Below are 23,673 nucleotides of genomic sequence, written 5' to 3' on the forward strand. Positions count from 1 at the left end.
TTGTGGACACCTGTTGTCTAGGGAATAGGCAAAATAATCAAGCTATTAAAGAAATAAAGAAGGAAAAAGGCAAAAGTGACTTCCTGAAAACCAATTACCTGACTTTCCAGATGTGGAAAAAAAAAGAAGGCTCGGTCTAAAGGCAAGAAGTTGCAAGCAATTTTCTAGTTCAGTAGAATAAAGTGCCAGTAATGCCACACAACCTGTTCTATAACATAACTCTTACTGATGATTCAAACAGAGATCGTGACCACTTAAGCTCATACGCTTCTCTGAACACATAAGGAAGGTATAAGCTGTCTACCCCCACAAGAAAAAAACCCTACTAGCATGACAACAGCAGAGGGAAGGAATATTACAAGTATTGTCAAATATTATTTCCCACAAAACATTTTGTTATTGCATATTTCAGTACTGACAGTGGAATACTTTTACTTTAGTTTTGAAAACTCGTATCATGACAACAGGTGATGACAATCCAATATAAAACATACAGCTTCCAAACAAGCTCCTGCCTCACACAGCCTCAGCACACATCTCAACTTCAGCACGACGTGGACTATTTTTATTCTGCATATTTAGATTGTATTTTCAAACTATATAGCAAATTCTTGGGGCAAGGGAGAAATAAACATTCACTGATCATTTGCAATCACAGACTGAGAAACAGATTAATTGTTGAAAAAACATTTACTCCAGTCACCAAATGGTAAAGTAAATGGAACGTGGAAAAGTGCAAGGGAAAGGTTTTTAACCTGCAGGGAATAAAAAACTTCAAGTCATGGAGGGTGGTGACTGGAAGACTTCATAGAAAGTTTTATAACATTTTTTGCAACTAATTCCAACAAACTGCTGCTGTCGGTAGCAGTATGCAATTACTTTATAGCCAGCTCAGGTAACGCCACTGCTGTGACTGCAGTGCAGACAGAAGCCGAGATAATGAAAAAGATATGCAAACCACCACATTAGAGTTGTGACAAACTATTTCCTCTCATGTTTTTGTTTGAAGTGTTGCTACCTATACTGTCCTCACAATATGCCGAAGCACAAAGAGAATTATAAACTTTCATAGTTTAGGTTTTTACTGTTTTAAAAGTGCCTTGGTCTCTTGCTGTGAGGCAACCAAGGTATCAGGTGCAAGTGCTTCTGAATTGCAGATAGCTTTCCACTTAGAAATGCCTTAATCAAATGTGTAATGTCAATACATGCTAGCTAGTCTAAGTACAAGCAGATGATCTACGTGGAAATATTCTCTACCCAGCAACGTCAGTGTTGCCTGGCCCCCTAAAGATACCACTATCAAGAAAAGAATGATTTTTTCACCTAAAATCTAAAGAAAGAATTGCTCTTACAGAATTAAGAGATTAACCTGGCCTATTTCTTCTCAGATTTCTTTTAATTTTAGCCTCTATCACTATCTAATTTTCTCTTTTTTTTTTCCTGGGTGTAGGAGGAAATCCTACCCCCTGCTGACAAAAGAGATGGTAGGAGGTAGCAATTACTAATGAACTAGCAAGACAAGCTCTTCATTATAAAGCAAGAATTTAAGAAAATCTGGATAAGTAGAGAAATACCCGCACTTTCCTTTGGTGGCAATAAGGATGAAAATACATTTTGGACTCCCCAAGAGCTCTAACTACATTCCCAGAATGATGCTTCTACCGTCACATATCTCACATGCTGGAAATCTGGGTAAGAAAGCACAAATGCTTGTACGTGTATTCAGAGCATGATTTCCAGGCTCATACCAATTAGTTCCTTCCCTTCTGTTTCCTATCACTTGAATAAAAACATTGGGAAAGATCCAAATAATGACATTTTGACAGCAAAAAAGCAAAGGCATTCAAACATTACTGAGGCAAATCTGAAACAAACCAAGCATGGAAGTACCTCTTTTCCCAACACCTAATTCCCTATGACATGCTTCCATGAACTCTAACCAGCTCCTTTAACAGAGATCATATGCTTCCCACATGCAACATAAATTCTGTAGATACAGACAAACTACCGTCCCAAGAATCAGTCTGTACCTGGAATAAGCTTGAAGAACTTTACGAGGTGTTAGAGACTAGGGAAAAAAAAACCTGAACGTGCAGACATAACTATATGCAGATTGCATGCCTACACACATACAAGATCTTAGACTCGTGTAGAGAACAGGACTCACGCCAATACATTTATACTTTATAAAGCGATACCTGAAGAGCACCCTCTCCCTTCAGCAGGGAACATATTTGCACATTTAACTTCTGAGCTGAAGTAACTAAATATACAACTACCTGACAACCTGCTAGAAAAAGCTCTAAATTTTGAATTTGAAAGATTTTTAAATTAGCATGAAATTTACTACTTGTCCCATATTAGACCATCAGAGGGGAAAAAATGCAGAGTTCACATGCTGAATGTCAGAGACACACGCACTCAGGATGTCCTAGGGATGAGACTGACTGATCTGTATGAGCTGTCCTTTTTCCCATGTCCATCTTCCACACCTCTTGATCACTCTAACAAGACTCCACAATAAAAATTTCTATCAATCCATTAAAGAATCTCCTATCTACAAGGTTAATAAAATTAACATCAATTTGTTTTTCAAGGATATATTTATCATTAAATTTGTATGTTAAACATTCAAATCTGATTTACAAAGCAAAGAAAGGTTGGGACTAATGCTTTTTAAGCCTATTATTACTACACATACTCTTTGCACATTGCATAAATCTATTACAAGAACTGCATAAACTACGTATCCTGCTTCTTTCCAGACTAAGTTTGCTCTCACTTACCATTCAAACATGACAGCGTAAGAGACAAGTAAGAAAGCCAGGCAGAAGACACTTTTAGTTGATTAGAAATTTCAATATAAAGAAAATTTAACCTTTTAAAGGCTCACGTGTATCCCGCAAGATGATGTAAAATATAGCAGGTCAGACTAAACTCTCTTATTTGGTAGAAGGAACACAGCTTTTAGGAGTAAAACCAAACTACAATCTAAAGACTATTAAAGTAAGCCACATAGATGTGGCATCCCAATGCAGCTGGTGTAAGCAGAGGCCAAGCATGCTTTTTAAGCCAAATCTGATAATTTCTGAACACTTGAAATATACTCTACATCTTGTATCATCTCTTTAAAAGACACATTATTATATTTTCTTCACAGTAATACAGAGCAAACTGAACATCAAAAAAATAAGGGGAGGCAGAGAATCGAAACACAGATACTGCCTCTCATACTAGCAAGAAGCCTTGCTAAACTTTCCATTCTCAGGCATAGCAAAACCACATCTAGTTGTAAGTACCAGGCTGAACTCCTCATACCCAAACGCTCAGTCTTCACAATAAAATAAATGCAAGAATAAGGATCGAAGTCTTTCTATCACTATCAAAACAGTATTATTCTATCTACTACCCAACAAACTTCTTCTGGAACTTCACGAGGAGCGGCTGAGGGAACTGGGGTTGTTTAGTCTGGAGAAGAGGAGGCTGAGGGGAGACCTCATCGCGCTCTACAACTACCTGAAAGGAGGTTGTGGCGAGGTGGGTGTTGGTCTCTTCTGCCAAGTCACTAGCAATAGGACGAGAGGAAATGGCCTCAAATTGCGCCAAGGGAGGTTTAGACTGGACATTAGGAGAAATTTCTTTACTGAAAGAGTGGTCAGGCCTTGGAACAGGCTGCCCAGGGAATTGGTGGAGTCACCATCCCTGGAAGTATTTAAAAGACGTGTGGATGAGGTGCTTAGGGACATGGTGTAGTGGGCATGGTATGCTGGGTTGACGGTTGGACTCGATGATCTTAGAGGTCTTTTCCAACCTTAATGATTCTATGATTCTATGATTTCTATTCCAGTTCACATTTTGCAAACCACCAGCAAAAATTCTTATTGAATGTATGTCCTTAAGACAGCCTAATAAGCTCAGAAAGCACCTTGTTTTGTTATGACTTATAGGATTGACATCATTTGTTTCACAATTTGTTATGGTACTTGAGAAATTGTTCTAAATGTTTTAATTATGTATTATCCTAACTGGCATTTAGTAAAACACAATGAGGGTATGAGGTGTAAGTGTAGAATAAATGTTTCTTATTAATTAGATTTGTAACGAACAGGTTTCATGTGATCACTTGATTTATGACCAGTGTCAAAGTATCCTCTGCGAGAATTACCTAATTTAGTCACCAAGTCAACTGAAAGACCTAACCATCTCCCTTCATTATGTAAACACTACACGTACTTTGCAGAGCATCTTGGAGGACAAATTGAAAATGCACAATTTTTTGGAATGTACATGTTTGATGAACAGCAGTTCAACATATTAATGTTTAGGTCAACAAGCATGTACAGCAGAGAGCTTCACAGCAAATAACTGACATAAGAGAAAGAGATGACTAATCATGAACTCCTCTAAACGGCATTAAATTAAGCTACCACCCAGAGAGAAAAGCACTGCATATTTACCACCCTGTTTGCAGTCCTATTGTGGGAACCCTCCTTTGGTGAAGTCTGCAGAGCAGGAAAGCTGCCCCGGAGCACCAGGCGATGGAAAGGGCCATCTTTCTACTCCAGCTTCATGACCACCACATCGCATGGAAAACAGAGTAGGGACAAGGCTAAAGCAAGTGGAGTTAGTGTTATGCATGGCCATTTCCAGTTTACTTTTTCAAAAGTCTACCTTTATTTTCAACCTCGTGTACAGTGCAACAGGAAAAAAAAGAATTTACTCAAGTTGGTTCAGCTTCAGAACAGCCTGGTACTGAACACACACAAATCTATCCTGACTTTATATATGAAGATATTTACCAGTGCCACCAGAGCTGGCTTACAATCAGTTTTTCTGCTGGATCTGCAGAATAGCAGGGCATAATGCTAGGCATAAATCCTCAGTGCAAAAACCCTTTTTAGAGTATCAAAGCAAAGTTTTTGTTTGTGCCTCACACTACAACTTTATGAACTAAAAATAAACGGTAGAAGAACACACAGATTTACTAGCTTTTATATGGACAGGTAAAGCTAACTAAGGAAATATCTTACCACAAAAGGATCCTGTCCATATAGGTATATAATCTAGTCAGTAATGACTTTTGGATGTGACAGTAAATAAATATCCACTTCACTTCGCTTTTTTACTCTTAAACCGCAACTTCTTTTTATCCTTAAAACAGATATGGCACAAACAGGTGAAATATTCACGCTATAAATGTTCAATATTCCCCCCGAATGTTCATTCCCCTGTAGCTCACAATATACTCAACCTAATCTCTTCCTTAGAGACAGAAAGCTTTATCTTGGTACCGACATTAAGTTTTTATAGAGTGTAAGGTCTGCCGACTAGGAAGACCAAATGACCAAGTTAGTAAGAATACAGACAGGAACAGGAACACAGGAATTTACCAAATATTGCTCTTAGAAAGAAGAGATTAATGCAGCAATTTAAGATGCTTTTCTGAGCTTTGAGGTAGCAAGCTAGTTTTATCATTAAAGAATGCACCCGCTAGAGCCACCAGAAAGGGAGTGATGGCGGCCACGTCACTCTCCCTGGCACAGCCAGGCTACAAAGAGCCTGGTCCCCACCATGCCCTGACCCCTGTCAGCCTTAAATCCCCTGGGACAGGAATGCCATTCCCAGCTACCTGTACTCCTAGAAAGGCACAACCTTTTGTAAAAAAGCCTCAAGCTTTGTTTTTAATTCAAATTATTTATGTTGATCTGGTTGTATAAATGAAAACACCTTGAAGCTATTGCTATTTTCGTTAAACGATCCTACATTACAGCGCATCATTTTGATAAACAGTACATCACATGCTACAGATGAGGTTAATTTTAGCATTGTACACCATTTCATACAAAGAAAGTTCACTTCCCCCTTTAAAATAAACAATTAACTTTGAATAATTACAACAAGCTGTTAAAAAGCAACGTTCTCTTTTAACCCTATGAAATGATTAATACTGCTGTGTCAAGACAGGATGTCTAAATGTGAGAGACAGTTTCACTATCAAGAAAGAACAGTATTTTTAACTGATTTAGTGCTTGTATTAAACTTCTACTTTAGCATGACAAAGACTTGAATATTCTTTATTAACACAGTGGATTATTTCAAAAAGTGGTCCATGTAAGGCCCATGCACGGCCCATGCAGCTGAGAATGTAAACACGTAGATATTGCTGATGACAGCATTTAGGTCTTAAGAGAATCCATTTACTCTCTCAAGTGCTGCTAGACAATTCTGTGTAATGAGCAGTGAAAATACTGAATAAAGTATTTATGATTTACACAGTATAAATCATATTCTGATATGCCAGACATGCATTTATAACATGCCCAATGTACATTAACTAATCATGAAGTGTGCAACAAAGGCAACTGCAGAAATTGCTTACAGAACATGCTCTTGCATGTGTGAAGAAAATGTGGTTGCATTTCTTTACATCTCATTTGCTACATACAAATTTCACCCAGCCATAAAACTGCAGTTTTAATCTCCTCCTCTCAATATATGTGAATGTTTCACTAAAGAAATACCTGAAACTTCTGTTGCATCTTCCAAGTAAAAACAGTTCCGAGCACATCATAAGCAGGATTTTCAATAGTGCAAAAAACAAACTAAATCTAAAAATAGGTCACATTTATTAAAGTTACTTCCAGATCTCTAAAACAAAATATACAAAGGCCTATGGCACAGAAAGCTTACTAATGCATATTATAATCCTAAATACCTTCTGTTTTCTACAAGGTCATAACGTCCTTCTATCCATCAGCTGCCTTTCTATTTTCTACGAATTTAATTAACATTTAATACAGATCATGTTTTCTCTTTTTATTTGTTTGAATTTAGAGTTAGATTGCACACCACTTTTAAAACAAAATTCAACATTTAAAAAAACTTCAATATAATAGATAGGCTGTCTCTAAGTAGCGTCCCAAAATGACACAGAATTAAATCATTCTACAGGGCATCTTCTATTGTTTTCAAACATAGCTCCCCCATTCTAGGAAATTACGTAAACTGGAAGAAATATACATGATCAGTTTTAAACTTATTTTAAAATACAGTTTTCAGATGAAGACTCCAGCCTTCATCAATACTATTAAAAGCATACACACCACCTGAGTTCCAAACAGGATCTATGAAAAGATCAATTAAAACCCGTATTATACATTGTGTTATACTGTAGAAAAACAAATAGCCTTAAATATTGTATTATTGCATACTGAAACATCAGTATCCTTTTAAAATGAATAATTTAAAATAAATCAAACAGAAAATTAAGCCAGCAAAGTTACAGATCAGAAGCTACAGATCGATCCTTATTACAGCAATATAAATTCCTACAGCTAATCTCAAGGAATTATTTGAGTAAATAAATTTCTGCACAATATATGTAGGAAAGACAGAAAAGAGCAAGGAAAATCTGGGCTGAGAATAAGATCCTATGCCTAACTTTGCCACTTTGCCACTCAGCGATCTTGGATGCTTGAAGTAACACCAAAAACATCAGCTTTGCCATCTGATGAGCAAGGCAGACGAAAATTATTCTAAGGGCTCTTAAAAAAAAAAAAAAAATCTAAAATTCAATTTTAAAAAGCCCTAAAATTCAAATTAAAATATGAGTAATTTCTAGTAGCATCCAAATTACTAAAAAAGACAAGGACAAAAAACAGATAAGCTGCAAAGATTTAAGCATATAAAAACGTCCAACAACAACATAGTATGCCTCTTGTGATGTTCCCTACTGACGTTTTTTAGGAAACACAGCACTTACAAAAATATTGATGGACAAAAAAGATAACAAAACTGTACTGGAAATTAAGGAGAAAAGCTGTTTTTTGCCTTTAGGAAGTTCAAACCTTATTAATGGAATTCCCAGCATTTAACTTTCATACACCTAAAGCTTCAAGATATTAAAAAAAAAAAAAAAAACACCAAAAAGGGTAGTAGTACAAGGCATTTCATACCATAATTCTGAGAACTCCGTTCATGAGTACAGAGGCGCAGAAGTGAACAGTGTTCTACCAAAGGGCTGGTCAACGAAAAATTGTGTCAGAACCGCGGGTAAGATTAAACTAGTATCACTACAAGACAATGTGTTAGGACACCCAAAACATTTCTTAGCTTCAATTCAATCTTCTCTGTCACAAAACTCTGATGCTGCAGAGCGTGCATGTGAGAGCAATGAACAGCACCACCCAGTAATCACCTCTAGCTTTTCTACAACATTATATTATCCAATCTACAGCATTTCATGACTGGAATTTAAAAAAAACTGGATACCTGAATACATCCCTACGGCCTACTGAAGTTCAAAATGTTTAATTATCCTTAGAACACATAATCAGCGTGTATCATGAATAATACTGTATGCAGCATCTCTCAAAGAAAACCTGCAGTACAGGGATCTAAGAGCAGATTTACATACACTGTGTTTCCCTACATAAACACAGATGTCTGACTTTTTAGATCAAAATATTGTTGATAGCACAGACAGCAAAGCCCTAAGACAACCCCTAGGCCTTCTTCTGGCTTAAAAACAAAACAAAAAAACACCAGATTCCCAGTATTCCACAAGAACGCACTCCAGTAATATCCAATTCTGGATGCAGCATGCCAGCATGCCATGCCCTGCCTGGGAAGCTCTCCTTTTGTCCTACCTATGCACTCCTTCTCTCACTTCTGACACCTGAATTCATCCCCTTTGCTACCCTACAAAACCACTGCTAACCCTAAGGTTTGGTTCAAAAATACTGCAAAGCTACTCATCCGAGGAGGGAAAAGGGACATTATTAAAAATAAAAGTTAACCTCTATGCTGTAAAACATAAGAGTGCAGCTTCTCTGTATTTCAGACTGCTTAATCAAAAAGTTCCTAGACTTTATGATAAGAGCCATGATAACTCAATCCAACTGGAATAATATTACTACCCAGCAGAAAAAGCAAGCCTTGTGGACACTGTGGAAGAAGCTTTGTCAGGAGTTAACCAAAATGAAAGGACCATCATAAACATTTCCTACTTTTGCACAAAAAAGAACATGTTATTTTTCCGAAGCCTCTTACAATCATAGAGACAAATACTTTTAAATTAGAACATACCACAAATAATGTGGCAACTACCACAAATAACTTTGAAAGGATATTAACCCACATAATTTTCTTTATCCCTTTTAAACCTCTGAATACAAGGGAAGAAAATTCTATTATGTCACTAGGATCCACTAACAGTTAAATATATTACCTTTGGGGTGTGGCTCTTCTCATAAAAGTGACTATACAGAAAAGGAATTTTCTCTGTCAACAATTTTGCTTCCTGTGCTTTATCAGACGTTTGGGTTTTTTTTTCCTCCTTAAGTGACAAAGACCTTTTTTTTTTTTGTTAATAGTCTACTACTGGAAGCTCCATATACCCAAAGTAGTTAAGAGAGAATATTCCCTGTAGAAGTCAGTCAACAGGATTGCTTTCCAAGTCTGTGTTTCAGGCCTGTCTGGAAGCAGTGACATTACGTATGTGTTAGTTCTGTCTGACGTACAACTGGAAAAGGCGCCAGTGCCAACTACCTAGACTGAGACGTAAAGCATTAATGTAGGTTAAACAGTCCAGGATAGATTAATTTACATTGGTATAAAAAGACTGAGAGCAAGATACCACTTAGCCACAGAAAAGGGAAAGTTATCCTATTGTGTTAGTATAAAGCTGGCTTACCAGTATTTTATAGATACACCATCTTTGCTTCTCCTTCAATTGTTTCCTAGAAATGTTTATCAGAATCTATACTACTAAGTTTTCAGACATTATCAGGGTATTATTTCTGCTAAACACGTCTCTGCAGCCAAAACTGTTAAGGCTGATTTTCAAAACGTCCTCAGCACTTTGCACCCTGAATATTAGTATCTGAAAGACGCCTCAAGTTAAGCATCAAAAATTGACATAATCTGTCCCTACACACTTCTTTAGCTAGTGATGCACTACTTTCCATGAAAACTGGCCGGTGTCACTACACAAAACCTGTTGCAGTTATATCCTAAAATAACATCTTCAACAGATTATCTACACTAGCATAAAACTTGGCAAATAATGTCAACCAACCCAAGGAAATAATTCTCAATATACAAGTAAAACAGAGATTTCACATCCTATCTTCCAAGCAAAAACAAAAAACAAATTCTGAATTAAGATACAATTTCAGTTACCAAGAGCAGATATGACAATCCAATCATGTAAAGATGTAAATTTACAACTAACTTTACGCAGTGTAATGTCATTAAAAAGTCAATAATGAACATCAACTGCAGGTGTAGCATATGCTCAAATCTCCACTAGGCTTATTTTATCATGGAGCATATATATTCTAAGAACCAGGTTCTCATAATACAAAAAAAACAGATAATTTTTTTTCATTTGTCCTTACAACGCTAGTTTCTGAAATTGCCACGAGACATAAAATAAAAACAGATCATTCAGCAATAAATTTCAATATTAAAATATACCCTACCACTACTACTCACTCACTACTATCACTACTACTACTGGAATTTTAATTCATGTAAGCCGAAGTGAAGAATAAAGAAAAATCAGCAAGTTTTCTTGCTTACATATTAAAGACCCAATTGCAAAAATTGCAGGGGGGGGATTCACACTATTCATCTTCAGGCACCCGAGGCACTTCGCAGAAAGTTTCATACCAGTTCTGGGGTCAATTAACAGTTTCCCACCACCAGTAAGAAAATGCTTAGCTCCATCCCCCAGCCACCCTCTCTTCCTTCTTCATCATCAACCGTGTAATTCCTGCCCTCTCTCGTCCCTCCAGTACTTTCCAGATAGTAGTGGAAACCTATTCAGTTTACTGACGCAGCAAAAATTATTCTGCAGCAAGCGCTTAATTCAGCTCAAACTGTAATGTTGTAATACAAAAACAATGACTGTGATGGGCTCCCTCCAAGGTAAATGTGGAAAGAGAGGCAGCTCTATATTAACATCTTTGGATTACCCTCTGAACATGTTTCTCTCTACTGATTATAAGGATGAGCATTTTAAAAAATAATAATAATAAAAAAGCAAAACCCAGTCAATCCGGCACAATTTGTATTTTAGATGTGAATAAATTTTTTGCTGAAAAAAAATCCAGGTTTTATCTACCCACTCCTAGAAACAGATGATTAAAAAGAATATAGGGTTTTTTAAAGACACAGCTACAGGTGCAAATCATCACTGGCTATCCATTCATCCCCAAAATAACTTTTAACAATGACAAACAACTTATGACTTAAATCCTTCAACTAATGTCTACCTCTTCCACTACCAGAAATATTCACAAATACCAGGAAACCAAAACTCCTATTATGTTAGACTATCAAAAAAAAAAAAGCCCATTTTAAAGGAAGCAGGTTCAGAACACTTTGTTAACAACACTCAACACTTCACATTTTATACACAAACTAAAACCAAATGCATTTTAAAATGCAGTAACTAAGCTTACTACCAAAGCATATCAAATCCATACATTCAGAACTCATAATCTACTTGGCATTGTTCCTAAAATACTAAAATTGCATAATTCAGAAGAAAAGCACATACCTACTGAGCAAACTAATTACTATACACCATTATGTTGTTTCTCCTGTGCTGTCCAGAAAAAGAAGAGTATGCTTAGTAACAAAAGGCCTTCTTTGGCCTAAATACATTTTAAAGCTATTTTTTTTTTGGCTTATGGACCAAACATTTTGCTTTTGAGATTATATTGAGAAGTATCAGAAACAAGCCACAATAAAACATTTAGGTTAACTGCATTCCCTGATAAACAACCCAGAATTACAAGCAGCAGGTTTAAAAATACTGTGACTTGTGCAAATGGGAACACTGTAAGCTGTTTATCTTGTTTAATCCTGAAGGTAAATAGCGTAAGCTTTAAAATATTTTGCTTCTTTGCCATAACCTACTGAATCATATTGACAAAGGTAATGAAATACTATGGAGAATCTCAAACTTTTGGAACTGCCTTTGTAATTGCTTTATCTGAGTATTGTACAGGACGTTATTCTCAAGAACACTCAGTGAAAATCTCAGTGATTTAAATCCAAACTGTAGCTTCAATGAAACCAAAGACCTCATTTTGTCTCTCCTGAGGTGATTGCTTCTTTAGAAAAAAACAAGGACTCTGCACAACTCCCCTGCTGGGCCCCTTTAAAATACGACCACCATAGTTATTAACTGATTTTTTTTATTGTTGCCTATTCCAAAATTTTTGAACTCTTACTACAGCTTAATTTCAGGTTATGTGGTTCAGTTTTTAAATATTATTTTCAAGAAAAAATATTATTTTCCGCTTCCTTAGATTTCTTTCCTCCGACACTAACAATTTCCACACCAAAAATCCTATTTCCTTTCGTAACTCCCACCTCAAAGATGTACCCATATTTAAAATTTTATAAGAGTTACCGATAATTATTTCCCCATTGTCCCTTCTTATTCAGTACCAAAGTAAGTTTTTGAGCTGCTGTTTTACACATCATTTTTAAAAGACTTTAGTAGAGCATATAAGTTTGATATATTTAGCAGTTGAGGACCTCCTTTCCTCTCTATACAACAGGAAGTTTCCCCTCCCATCTGCTCAGGATATTTAAAAAAATAAATAATTACAAACGGTTGTTTTCCCATTGATTCTGCAGAAAGTGACTATTATTTACATCTAAAAACAAAAGTAAAGTTGAACCCAAATGCCTGTTTCAACCCCCATCGGTTCCCTGACAGTCATCAAACGGTCACAAGACACCTGCTAGTACAAAGGCAGCAGCGTGGGGATGAGAGCAGCAGCCAGCGAAGGGGAAAACAACTACGGCTTTAAGCAACAGTGCCAAAGTTATGCCAGTTTGAACTGTTTGTGGAGCAACAAAGTTATTCACAGGCAGCACCAGCCCAGGCTTAGTCTCCCACAGTCACACAGGAAGACTTAAGTTTTATATTTAGTTTTCAGAGCAAACATAAATAAGGTGAATGATGAAACAGTTTCACATTTTACAAGCAGACACTTAAACAATTTAGTAAGATATTTATGACAGAGCTCTAAGACTGAATAGTACTTAAGAAGCAAACAAGCCTCCTGCATATGTAAATGCTGCTGTTTATGGCAACGAGATCTTGACGAAGAGAAAAAGAACAGAGGAAGCTGCTCTTGCAATAAACTAAGCACAGACTAAAAAAATGGCTTTTAATCTTCCCCAATTAAACATATATATGACCACAATTTTTTTGGCCCACACAGAATGTTTATGAATTCCACATTTAGAAATTCATCTTTGCTTCAAGATACATAGAATACTGGTGGAAATATAATAAAATGTAATCTATTATTTCACAATTGATTCTCCTCCTCTTGCATATTATTAATGAATTATTAATTATATTACTAGTATCTTTTTTTAAAAAAAAAAGCTTTCCCTAAAGCCCACATACTGAATGCAGATCAACACTTAATATCTGTTGTGTATTATACATGAGAAACTATTCCAAAGCTTTACAAAATAAATTCCCAAACTAAAAGCTAATATTAATAGCTGTTGTATTTGATTTGTTTTAATCACAAAATATCGTTATTTAAAGAGTTAACATACTGTATTCATGATTTTAGAGCCTGAAATAAAATGCCACATCAAGGAAACAATCAGGAAACTGCCATTTTTCCAAGCATCCACCCTGCGCTAATGACCAGTTCTGCAGTATCTATTGTTTTCCCAATTTTCTGCGAGCTACAAAAACAATCAGCAATTTTCACTGGCTTTAATTTCATTAGTGGCAATGCCCAACAGCAGGCACTGAGCAGGTTTCCCAGTGCTCCTTCACGAACGTACTTGACGATGAGGAGCCCCCATCACATGCAGTTACGTAACGGCAACTATTTATAGTTAACCACTTGATTCACACTATCCGCCAGGTTTTAAACCATTTCATGTAGACACTCGATCTATCATTTTAGTTCCTTAATCAAAATGTCACGTAACAGCCAAGCAAAAGGTTTCAGAGAAGCCTGTCTGCAACATCAACAATATTATACCACACAGTTTTTAATCTTATCAAGAGAGCCAGAAGTTAATTTCACAAGATCAGTCTTCTATAAATATACGTTGACCAATTATTTCCTCTACTTAAACTCCTGTTCAGTTAATATCCATTACTATGCATATTACTAACTTTTAAAACCACTAGAAGAAACCTTAAGTTGTGCTAAAATTACAGAATTTCTCAATGTTCTGAGACATACTGAAAAACATCATCAGAAGAAAGCGCTCTATCAACTTTTACAATCCTTACCATACAGCTCCAGTGGCTGCTGTTTAACACCCTCAAGTTCTCTCAGGAAGTGTTTCAGAGCATCACATATGACTATCATCTGGTTTTACTTCTGCATATAGCAGTATTTAATGAACATCAACCTCTTCTGAAGATCATCAACTGCTAATATTTTGTTTAGCATTTGAAACGGGCTAACGGCTTTGTTAGAATTCATTTTCCTCCTAAAACACACTCTGCTTTATTGTCATAGTCCGTGACAGCATGGGTTTTCCTCATCACAGTCTTCGGCTTCCCTTATCAATCATATTCACTTAATTCAACTTCAGCTTCTTTACATTTTTGTAAACGGCTTCTTTACTCCTATAGGCCACTGTAACTTTTAAACCCAAACAGTTTTCGCTCAATTACAGGACAGTGGGTTTGCTGATGAGTAATATTCTTTGATAATTCTCGGTAATCTGTATTTCCCAAAGATCTTTATTTCAGTGAACACCAGTCAGCACCCATTACTGTAAACGTCATTAAATGTTACTTTGAATGATCGCTGTATAAATGTCTTGCACATACCTGAATAAAATACAAACAAATCAAGATACTTCCATATCAGTAAGGTAAAGTAGGAAGTCAGAAATACTTGGAGAGACATTCCTGAAAGAAGACTATGCAGGTTATGGCAGTTCACTATGACATAGGCATACCAGTACAGCTACAAGCCTGCAAAACGCCCTAATCCACTGAGCACAGAGGAGAAAGGCATGATCCTGCCAACTTTAACACAAACCGAAAGCATGCAAGTATCCTCAGTGAAGCTGACGAAGTGCAGATGTTAAAAATCAGAGACCATCGTGCAACTCTACCAAGCTATGAAAACAGCAGCAGTCAGAGAAAGGAGTACAATTACGAGGTATGGATTATAATTAAATGAAATATGATTAGAGGGCACACAGAAACATTCACTTATGCAAGATACCTAGCAAGTCCAACCCAAAACACAAAGACGGGCAAGAACTGTAGCTAGGAGTGTAAATGAAAGACATGTCGTTTCTTTGTTCTGGTATAATAACACAGCCTTGTTCATCATAATATATGCACAACTAGTTGTTCCACAGAAGATTAAAAAAATAAGGAAAAAAAAGTCATAATCAAAACCTGGGATAAAACTGTTCTTCAGCTTACTGTATTTTCAAGGTATTACAGAAGTAAGCAAGCAGAAAATTGCCCTGAAATTCACAGAAGCCCTCGAATGTTTCTTTAAAAATGTTACAAAGTTGGTATTTTCCCTTTTCTTAAAATCACTATGTTTAATTTTGCCCCACGTGAAAAATTAAAATGTGATTTGACAGTTATTTCTTCTGCTGCTGCTGCTGTATTTTTTGACGATGCTACTCACACATTTCTTTTTTCTCTCTTTATAACATTCATGCTTATACATAGCACCCCATGATAATCTGATGTTCCCTATTGGAAGAAATTTCTAATCCTTTAAAAACAGGCACAAAAGACCAAATAGGCCAGTAAAGCACAGAGTTGTTATTTCCAGTATCAATGAGTCTATGGTATTTTATAATACAGTCAGACATAGGGTATAATGGTCTCCAAGGAAGTCGCAAAAGCCCTATTACCTGAGGACTGATGTATCAAAAGCTGGCCTGATGTAAATTACCTGATCTATGCATCCATTAAGGTTATTGTTTTCCATATGACCAGATCACAGAACTGAAGGAGAACTCTTTTTTTTTTTATATTCTTGTGCTCCAAGTTGGCAAACTAGCTCAAGCTCCAGTTTTGTTTATTCCTTGTAACTATCAACATCAGTGGTTAAACACTCGAAGTTTAAACCGCTGTTTGTAGATGTTCTAATTAGCCAGTTCTACTGAACTCTGGAGTTGACATCTCCACTAAAAGGAGTCCAGGAAACCAACAACTCTGGAAGAATTGCCAATCCATCAGGTTAGTTAAGCGTGCACATGGATGGATTTGTATTGGATACAGAATTATAACTACTCGTTTGGCAAAACAAGCATTAACTCTCACTCTTCAGAGAATCAGAAAGTACATCACAACTCTTCACAAAATACACAGGAAAAAGAAAGCATTCCACATCATTCATGGGCATTTCTGGGAATCTAGGATTTCTGGAGGAAGCAGTATCTGTTCTTCCCTGCTTAATGAGGAAAAACGTTACTAGACCCCAAAAGGTACACACAGCAAGATAGAAAACATTTGTGAAGTTTTTTAAAGAAACCCTAGTCTTAGATTTCTTGAAGGGCTTTAATAAGTTAAGTAAATTAAAACTATTGTCTAGTGATCAAAATATTTAAATATAAAATGCTTTTACTTCTAACATCCAAGTAAGATAGTCTCTACATCAGCATGTGAACAGGCACAAAAACAATTTCCAGTTCTTACACTCAGAAGGAAAAAGTCATTGCTACAATTATGCGCCTTGCAAAAAAGACAATGATCACAAGCAATACACTGGTTTAGTTTATTCTTTAGATGTTAAGTGTAACTGTCCAGTAAACATTTGGCAGTTTAAAAACATTTTTACAAGCTAAAGTTGTGGAGTAGTGTTTTATACCAAATTCTGAAGTGCCACTGATTACAGTGGTGTCCAGCTGCCTCAGCAGATACATATTCAGAGCTTGCTGTAAAAACAAAAAAGCAAGCATTAAAAAGCATGCAGCTAAGAGCTGAAGATACCGGTAACTTAAGAATTGTAAGCAACATTTAGTGAGTTTACAAAAGGTGAGTTTACACTAGAAAAGCTTTATTATTATTGATTTTTAGACATGGTCTTGCCCATTTTCACATCACACCACATTACGCATTCAATAAGAACACAACTAGTATATACGCCTTTTTAAAAAACAGCTGATTAGCTTTCTTGGCCAACAAATAAAAGCTGATCAGTATGTCAAATATCAACAGCTTCCATTAAATGTGAAAAGAGGGTAAAGAGCAAATTCCCGGAAAGGTTTTAATGCAGACTGTTCACTGAACCAGTCTCCAACGAAGCCTTTCCTGATTGCACTTTTTAGGTGCAATTACTCAAATACACTGTACCAAATCAAAACTTACTAAGACTCGCGAAACATTCTTTTTTTTTCTTCAAGCAGCAGGTAGTCATTTAAGATATTAGAAGACTTTGTATGTTAGTAAGCCATTAAAAAAATTCTCCATAGTCTTACTGTAAGAGCTCCACGTTCTAACAATAACACAGGCATACAGAACATCTTAACATCCATGTCATAAGCTGTATCGTATTTTCACACTGCAGTGTTAGGCAGAAATTGAAGCCAGAGCCACTCAGGGGAAAAACACAGCCCTGTTCTGGTTTTCAGTTATTCTCAATCTAATTATATTTGGAATTATAAATCAAGTATTTCACTACACATTAGTGGCATTTTACATATTAAAAAGATCAATTAATGCACTACATCCTTCGCCAAGCTTAAAATAAATGACTTGCCACTTTCAACTATAATTTGCTTCAGACGACACAGGCTCCAATTTGCAAACTCTTTGGTATGGATGCAGGCAGACCCCACCTACTGATTTGTGCAGAGCTCCATCCCGGGTAAACACAGGGCTACACCACACAATATGCGCATGCAAGGTATGAACTTCACTGCGTTATCCTTACTGAAGATTTTTGTAAGCCAGACTCATTGTCAAAGCAGTATTTAAATATGTCATCAAAAAAGATGCTTTCATCTTTCAAATTTAAGTGGCCCTTTTAATGCCAAGTTAACATTATAATGGTTTCTCTACGTTGGATAAGTAAGTTCAGTTTGTTCTTTCAAGTATAGATAATTTTTAAGGAAATTTTTTGCTATGCATTTCAAACATATGATTTCATGTTTTCATAACTGTTACTTTTGTGTTAATTATTCAAAACAAGTCTCTCTCACATCACTTATTGAAGTGCAGATATAAATAATAAGAGCTGCATATGAGGATACAGAATTCCTACAACAAAGCAATATGGCAATTTATTTAACATCTTAAGCACAAAAAATACCATATCACCTACTTCACTTTTACCCAATTCTAGTATGAAAACAAACCTGAATTTGGTACTAAGTCTAATTTCATAAATGTTTTCTTCTGCCCCACATCTTCCGAGTATTTAACCTTTGGTCATCTAGTTTCCAGTTCAATTAATACAATTAAAAAAGGGGGGGGAGGGGGAGAATGGAAGAATGTCAAACCAGGCTTCGTCTCCTCATATCTATGCCATGATAGCTACAAGAAAGTTGCTATTGATCTTCTGTTAAACTACAAAAAGAAAAAAACCCACATATAAATTATTCACTAAAATGAAAAAAAAAGGAAACAGATGCTTTTTGAATTATTTAGTTTGGATTATGATACACCTCAGCCCTGTTTCCCTCACAACACTCATAATACTGTTAACCACCATTAGCAAAGTGCCAAGGACGGCAATGAGTTTAAAACAACTCCAGCCAGCTACTGAAATTGTTGCAGAAGAGACAAAGGGGATCAAGGTCAGCATTCTTCTAACGCAGCAGCTAATCCACTCCTATGAACGCGGTATTGGAACTGGTGGGCGCAGTAAATTTCCATGAAATATAAAATGTACCTAATGCCACCTAATTTCCCCTGTCCTTGCGAGAGAAGAACCATTTTTCTCTCACTGGACTCAAGTCATTACATATCTGAGAGAGGAAGGGGAGGGAGAAGAGGAGTTCACAGAAGTTCAGGGTCAGCAAATGTTCACGTATCCTGTCATCTACGAACTCAAGGCTCAGGGCACAAAAACTCTCCTGCCACGCACCGAAACCTACATATTTTGGGTGTGCGTGTGGGGGGAGACCTGGAATAGGAGCGAATGTGTCATACGTGCGGAGGCTGCGAGAAGAAGAGCTGTCAGGAGAAAGCAGCCTCGTTTGAAGGGGAGGAGGCGTTGGGGAAAGGACAGTTACGAGCACTGGATCACCAAAAAATCCTGCGGTGCTCACCGGCTGCAAGCCCCGGCTCACCCCTCAGGCCCGGCTTCCCTCGGCTCCCCCCGCAGACGGGGCTCAGCGCCCCGGAGCTGCCCCGGGCCCCACGGAGCCGCTCCCAGCCGCCAACGGGCGGCGGAAATCCCCCACAGCCCTCCCCGGACCGGACCGGCCCAGCCCGGGGTCGCAGGGCGGCCCTGCCGGCCCTGGCCCCCGCGGGGTCCCCGAGAAGCCCCTCGGCCCTCCCGCGGGGCGCCCCCCCCGGCCCAGGGCCCATCACCTTCCCCCTTCCTCCAGGGCCGCGTTTTCGCCTCACCCCCGCCACGCACACGCAGGCCGAGGGCCCGCTGTGGCCCCCGCGGGCTGGGCCCCAACCCCGCCAGCCGGACCCGCACCCCGGGGCCGGCAGACAATGAGCAGCCACAACTCACCAGCAGCGCCGGAGCTCCGTGGGTCCGGGGGCGGTTCCTCTCCCCCCTCTCCTTCCCCTCCTCCTCCGCCCAGGAGCGGTATCCGGCCGCCGGGAGCCGAGCCCCCCCTCCCCTCGCTGCCCCGAGAGCCGCCGCCTCCGCCGGGCCGCCGGCCGCGCTCCCTCCCCGAGGAAAGTCACTTTATTCCCCGCTCCAACATGGCTGCTCCCCCCGCCGCCGCCGCAGCCTTCGCCTTGCCGCGGCTCCCTGCCGCCGCCGCCGCCGCAGAGCGGCCGCAAGCCGTGCTCGGGAGCCGCCCGCCCGGCCGCCGGCGGTGCCGAGAGCGGCCCCGGTGGCCTCGCGTCAGCCGAGCCGGGCCTCGGGGGTGCGCGGGGAAGGGGCGAGCCGAGCCGAGCCGAGCTGCGCGTCCCCGCTGCGGGCTGACGCCTCCGCCCGCTCGCAGCGCGGCGGCTCGCACTGAGACAGCCCCGGCGGCAGCCGGAGCGCAGGAGGGGCCGCGGGGGAGGCCCGGGCGCCGGCGACACCTAGCGGCCGCGGCGGCCCCGGCGCCGGCTGAGCCGGTGGCTGCGCGGGGAGCGGGGCGGCCCGGCGGGGCAAGGGGGGGCTGAGGGCGGAGCGCGGGGCCCGCGCCGCGGGGAATGCCCCGGGCGGCGGAGGGGAGGCTCCGGCCGCCGCCCTTCCCCGAGCCGCCCTCCCCGCGGGGGAGCGCCCGGCCGAGCCGAGCCGAGGGGGGCGCTGCTGCGCCCTCCTCAGCGGCCCTGGGCAGCCTCCTCTCGGGGGAGGAAGCGAATCTCCCCGGCGGAGGCTCCCGAGGCCCGTGGGGCCGCCCCGAGGCCCTGCCCGCTGCTGGCCGTCCGGGGGGTCTCCCGGAGCGGTTTCGGGGAGGGCAACGTGGAAAGGGGCGTTTGCTTGCTTCATGTTTTCCAGCTCCTGGCAGTGTTTCCTCTTGGGTTTGCGGATTTAGCTCATCTCTGAGGTAGCAGGCATCCCCCCCTCCGCTCCCCCCCCTCCCCTGGCTGACAATTCAGTAACTGAAGTTAAGGGAAGCCATGTGGTTTTTTAGATCGATTTCTAACTCAGCAGCTACAAAAACATCCTTTCCATATTTATTCTTGTGGTGTTTTCTTTCCTTTGTCTCCTGCATTCACGGTCCCCATCCATCCCTCTTGTCTTCCTTGCGCTCACTCTGCCAGCACCAACTGCACTTCCTTCCTGTGCTTTTTCCCCTCAAACCAATCCAGTTTGCATTCCCTCACTTCTCATCCCTTTCCATCCCTAAATTTCTTAGGCTTTGTGTCCTACTGAACGAGACCTAAAAACTAAAAACAAGTCTTTTGTGAGCCAGTTATTGTGCACTATCTGTTATTTTTGTATTTCCGCCACACAAAGAACAAAATATAACAAGAAGGCCAAATCTTAAGTGATGTTAGTGACACGGGCTTGAACTTCAAGGTCATAGGTACACTTCGGGCAGAACTTGGCAAATTGGGTTTTTTTCCTTTTGGACATCTGCTGATCCTCGCTGCCTGCCTGCTCACTCTCTCTTTGTCAGCTAAAGTTCAGTGTCACGACCACAGGGCCTTTTCTCAAAACAGGTCTCCCACTGTCGTGCAGACCAGGGTTACTGACCGAGTATGCCAGTATGTCACGGGCTCCTTAGGAGGAACTAACTCACGGGTCCTTCGAGTCTTGGCTTCGCCACACTCCTGTATATGCTGAGGGAGACCAAAGCTCCACCGCTCTGCAGGCGGGTCTGTGCTATGCTGTGTCTAGGTGGAGACCAGAGTGCATTTTAATTTGCAGCAGCAGCAAGCTCCTGATCTTGAGGAACTCCATGTGCAGCTTGTTCTAGCCAGTCCTTCTCCACAGCAGGACCAAGTGGGAGCTGCCTTCGCAGGAGCAGTGCCAGCTGAAAATTCCCCTGCTTCCAGCTCCGTTGCACCCTTCCAGCAGCACAAGCGAACCAGAACACAAGACGAATATGTTTCCCAGTAAACAGAAGTCACTCGCTCTTGCCTAAAAAAGGAGTGCAAGCATGAAACCACTTCTTACATGCACACAAATTCACTTTGCTCATGCTGATGTAGACTTCTGGTGAAATCAGTTTAGGATAAAAAGCAGTAAATATGACTCAGAAACAAACCTGCTGTTTACAGAGACAAAACATGATTACCGAGGTCTTTTTGAATGTTTTCAAGATGTAGGATAGCTACCTTACCTTTGCAAAACTTGTGGGATTTTTAATAACACAGAGAAAGCAGACATTCAAGCTTTGAACTTCCTGGTAATGCAAAGATATCCCTTACGGATCTCCTTTAAAGCTCAGGACCTACCAGTTCTTGCTAGACCTACCAGTTCTCCTGATCTTTGAATGCTAACAAGATGATGTGTGTTTTGTTTTATCTTACTCAATTTGAAGGCTATTTTGGGTAAGTAATATCATTATAAATGATTGTGTGCAAGTTTGTTATTATATACATGATTTGTAAAACAAGTTCTTGAGACAGCACAGCAGCGAGTGGATTTATTGCAGCACGTCCAAGTAAATTATGTTTCATAAACGAAGTTCGGAGAGAAGGTAGGTTGGAAGTTTATGAAGCTGTGCTTTTGTTTTCAAGTATTAAAAATATCAGTAAAATATGCTTGTTGTACTTTATACATATTAATGTCTGCCATTGATACTTCTGTTATTACAGGAAAAGTAATTATGACAAACAAAAGAGGAAACTAAAAAATGAGCTGTTAGGATGAGTCACCCAAGAAATAAGGGGTCAACACTGATTGCAGTGCAGTAAGAATATTTTAAGGTTTTCCACTCGAAATGGGGAGAATGAGTTGTTAAGAGGGAAGAGTCTGTAACAATATAACAATTGATACCGGTTTGGCCTTTGTATCTACCACTACCCAGTGCCCTCAGAGAAAGATTTTCACATCTGGGCAAAAGACAGTACAGAAGCAAGACAGAGTGACACCATAAGTTTGAAACATAGGCACTGATTCTGATTAATTTATCCCATGAGACTAGTTTTATAACTATAGCTATTGACTTGTTTTATTATTTAGTGGAATATGTAGCAATCAATCATATTTCCATCTAGCTAACCATGATTATTAATATTTTAAACTAGTTTTAAGATGGATCGGCTGGTGAGTGCAATAGGTCTGCTCTCTAAGCCAGCGAGAATGGTGTACACCCAGGTTACATGAAATGAATTATTGCCACTGGACAATCTGATGAAATCTACATCAGCCATTAGAATATAAATCCAGCAGTAGGAATACGGTGATGTCAAGGGGCCAAGATTTTCTGCTTTGAATATGAATACACTGTCTTTGCCTCTGCATGTATTGAACAGAAGAACGTAGTTATTTTGTGACAGTAAAAGTATAGGAGTTAAATCCGTGAAGTTCACATAATGGTAGATGGAAACCTTACAGAAACATACGTATTTTTAACACAATGTATGTGGAAAGCAGTTACTTTCCTGCCAAGAGCCAACTTGAGGATTATGTGTTGCAGCAGCAGGAGTCAGCGACCTCACAACCAGCCAGCAGCGTGGGAAGGCATTGTGCTCAACTACAAGGGATGTGTTCATTTGCAGGGGAAAGACTGAAAGTCTTGGCAGGTAATTAAAAGGGGAAATTATTTTCAAATACAATATTTTGTTTTGAAATGCAATTGTTTTTTTCTATTGGATGCCAAAAATTTCTGAAGAATGCAATATCCTCTAACTAATTGTATCTGTGCTCTGAGAGAAGAAACAGAGCTATTGTTCTGCTCACAGCATGAGCTATTTATATATTAGTCTGTGTAGCAGTCCTTTCTGTAATGATCATTTTCCACCTATGCAAAACTCCCATCCATTTAAAATAATAAAATTAAGATAGCTTCTTGCTTTCTTATACCAAGCTGGTAGTCATATAAAGTGTTTTCCAAGTTACTTGGATTTAGTACTTGCAGGCCTCTAGGCTAAAAAAAAAAAATATTCTCTAA

General features: G+C 39.6%; 1 protein-coding gene across 6 annotated transcripts in view; it reads right to left on the reverse strand.

Moving 5' to 3' along the window:
* The window catches only part of CDK17 (cyclin dependent kinase 17), a 96,250-nt gene extending 76,149 nt beyond the window's left edge, over positions 1–20,101 (reverse strand). The window contains exons 1-2 of one of the 6 annotated variants that reach the window (XM_075151577.1): positions 19,680–20,099; positions 18,349–18,559 (exon numbers count right to left, since the gene is read on the reverse strand). The gene's annotated coding sequence lies outside the window, so the exon portion shown is untranslated. Of the gene's footprint in view, positions 1–18,348; positions 18,560–19,564; positions 19,584–19,679 lie in introns of those variants that run through there. The other 5 variants (XR_012673885.1, XM_075151613.1, XM_075151567.1 and 2 more) reach the window with 5 other exon arrangements.
* Positions 20,102–23,673: the final 3,572 nt, after the last annotated feature.

The sequence above is a fragment of the Calonectris borealis genome, chromosome 1 (genome assembly GCF_964195595.1).
Source record: "Calonectris borealis chromosome 1, bCalBor7.hap1.2, whole genome shotgun sequence".
NCBI lineage: Eukaryota > Metazoa > Chordata > Aves > Procellariiformes > Procellariidae > Calonectris > Calonectris borealis.